The sequence below is a fragment of the Primulina huaijiensis genome, chromosome 1 (genome assembly GCF_012295235.1).
Source record: "Primulina huaijiensis isolate GDHJ02 chromosome 1, ASM1229523v2, whole genome shotgun sequence".
Lineage (NCBI taxonomy): Eukaryota > Viridiplantae > Streptophyta > Magnoliopsida > Lamiales > Gesneriaceae > Primulina > Primulina huaijiensis.
The window spans coordinates 5943499-5943716 of NC_133306.1; positions in this window are offsets into that span (position 1 = coordinate 5943499).

Below are 218 nucleotides of genomic sequence, written 5' to 3' on the forward strand. Positions count from 1 at the left end.
AAGAACCACTTGGAAAGTCCTTTATGGAGGGTTGTTCAGTGCACTCTACAAGGAGCACCTATCTGCATGCTCGGACATCACAATGTCCCCTACCAATGAAACATGGTACTCACATCGCAGATACTAGTCTCGAACTCGAGCGGCCTATATCCTTCTTGGTGGCGGCTGAATCTACTAGAAACCGTTTAGAATATACAGTATTACAAATATGAGTTTCA